Raw genomic sequence first — 3001 nt, 5'->3', positions numbered from 1 at the left:
GTATATGAAAACTGATTCATTAAGTAATAAAGTTTGAGATTGGGCGCCTGGGTGGCTCAGTTGGTTAAGCGACTGCCTTCGGCTCAGGTCATGATCCTGGAGTCCCGGGATCGAGTCCCACATCGGGCTCCCTGCTCAGCAGGGTGTCTGCTTCTCCCTCTGGCCCTCTTCCCTCTCGTGCTCTCTATCTTTCATTCTCTCTCTCTCTCGAATAAATAAAAATAAAATCTTTAAAAAAATAAAGTTTGAGATTATAATTATTAAATACTTTTGTGACTTTCTTCGTATGGTATGTACTTCTGAGCTATTATATAGTATACTAGTAATATCAGTATTACTATTGTATAAAAGTGATTATAATAATAATTCTGATTATATGTAATATATATAATATTAAATATGTGATATAATTACTAGATTATATACTAATAATATAAATCTTACTATTCTTTATGGTATCTCATTTCTAAATCCTTGATTTAGAATCTCAGGTAGGAGATATCAAAATTCTGTTTTTCAGTTTTTTCAATCCTAAATTTGCCATATGTAGATTGTTCATCTGCAATTCAAAAATAATTTCTTGAGTAGATTAGACTGTCAGTTTATCTGTGTCTAGTGATTTTATCTAAATTTTTCCTTAATGTTAGATTTGATTTTGATTTTAAAGTACTTGTGTCCTTACCATTATAAAGTATAAATTTCCTTTTACTAGAAGATTTTGATCTTATTTATTATTTAGAAAGGAAAAAGTATAAAAGGTAAATTCCATCGAATTATTCAGCATTACATTAAAATGTTAATGACATTTCATTATATAGTGATGAATTAAAAATGAGATGTCTTCTTGAAAGTCAGGTATTTTGACATAAAACATGACATTATTAGTTTTTTTTAAGTACAGGTTCCATATAAAAATTATAGTGGCCAAGCAAACTTTTGCAAATGCCTTCACTGTATTAGTTTGCTAGGGTGCCATAACAAAGTACCACAGACTGGGTGGCTTAAACAGAAATTTATTTCCTCACAGTTCTGGAGGCTAGAAGTCTGAGATCGTAGTATGGTTTCTTCTGAGATCGCTCTCTTGGCTGGCAGATGGTCATCTTCTCCCCCTGTTTTTACATGGTTTTCTCTCTGTACTTGTCCGTGTCCAAATTTCCTCTTCTTACAAGGACACAAGTCATATTGGATTAGGGCCTACCCTAATGACCTCATTTTACCTTAGTTACCTCTGTAAACACCCTGTCTCCAAATATGGTCACATTCTGAGATACTAGGGCTTAGGACCTTGTAATAGTCTGAATGTTTGTTGTCTCCCACCCCCATTCCCAATTCACATATTGAAACTTAATGACCAGTGTGTTAGTATGAGGACGTGGGGCTTCTGGGTCATGCTTAGGTCATGAGGATGGAGCTTTCATGAATGGGATTAGTGCTCTTACAAAAGTGACCCCACAGAGATCCCTCACCCTTTCTGTCACGTGAGGTAACAGTAAAAAGACACAGTCTTCAAACCAGGAAAGGGCTTTTAGACACTGAATCTGCCAGCACCTTGATCTTGGACTTCCTAACCTCCAGAACTGTGAGAAATAAATTTCTGTTGTTTATAACTGCCCAGACTCTAGTATTTTGTTATGGCAGCCCAAATAGACTAAGACAGACTTCATCATATGAATCTCGGGGGGCACAACTCAGCCCATAACACCCACTAAGCATCATTTCCTAGCTATTAAGTTGAAATAAATTAATAATATAGATTTAGCCTTTGGTGAGTTTTAGATGTAAATTTGACTCCATCCTTATCAATTAATAATTGAATACTCAGTTGCATGATGCTCAGCTCAAGTTTAACGTAGTATAGTGGGTGAGAGCATTTAAATTGGAATCCTTGCTGTGCAACCAACTGATGATGTGACTTTTGGCAAGTTATTTATCCTTTCTTAGGTCTTTTGCCTCATCTTTATAATAGGAATCGTAATACCTACCTTATTGGACTATTATAAGGATTAAATGAGATGGATATGTCATCTAAACTAAGTGCTTAGTTAATGTCGCTACTATTAATTCTTATTGGCAGTCCAAAGGCAGAAGGCGCTGAATTGTGACTAGAGATAATAAGCAAAAACAGATGTGACATTTAAAAAATGTAAAACAATGCCATTCTTTTCAGTAAATTTTTTTTGGTTTGGAAAATAGTTTTTTAATAAAAATAATGTAGACATGTAATTCATTTATCTTTTTTAAAGGACTTAAATAAAATTTTAAAAATTGTTTTAATTTCTGATATGACAAATGTAATTTCTGAGATTGTAAAGAGATCACAAGACCAAGAAGTTTGAAAACCACTGATGCAGACTATTATATTTTATCAATGAACCATAATTATTCATACTTTTTCCTGTCGAAGAATTTTATATGGCTCCTTTTTTTTTTTACTGGCAAAATCAGTGCTGCTCTGTTTGTCCTGTGTGTGTCCCAGTGTGCATAGATAGGAGTTTGCCTAGATAGGGGAATATACCTAGAAGCAGAATTGCTGGATAAAAGGGTACCTACAACTTCAATTTCTTATAACAAGTAAAGGTGAAAACATGGAGACTCCAGAAATATATTAAAAAGTGGAATTAGCAGGACTCAGAGCGATCGGCAACTCCATATGCAAGGTACAAAGTATAGCCAGAGGTAGGAGGAAAACAGAAAGAGCAGTATCTGAGAACTGTTTTTACGGAATGTAATTTTGGGAAAGGTGCAGTGGGCTCTGTCTGCCTGCGTACATTCTTTTTTTTCTGCAGGCCTCCTCACACCAGGCTTTGATCCACTTGATGCACTTTGGGGGATTAGTGTGGTGGCAGCAGCCAGCTGTGGGCCTTGGAACAGCTGGAAATTTTGCTTGTTCATCTTTGTAGAGCTTTGCCTTGAAGTCTTCACCCCCTAGAACCTGGACAGCATGGAGTCACCATCTGAATCACAGAAGCCTTTGTAGTCCTCACTGAGTGATTATTCAGGT

This window comes from Eumetopias jubatus, unplaced genomic scaffold (assembly GCF_037043125.1).
Source record: "Eumetopias jubatus isolate StellerSeaLion01/CBP00866 unplaced genomic scaffold, mEumJub1_p1.0 scaffold_8, whole genome shotgun sequence".
NCBI classification, from domain to species: domain Eukaryota; kingdom Metazoa; phylum Chordata; class Mammalia; order Carnivora; family Otariidae; genus Eumetopias; species Eumetopias jubatus.
Note: the sequence above shows the minus strand (reverse complement) of the source record.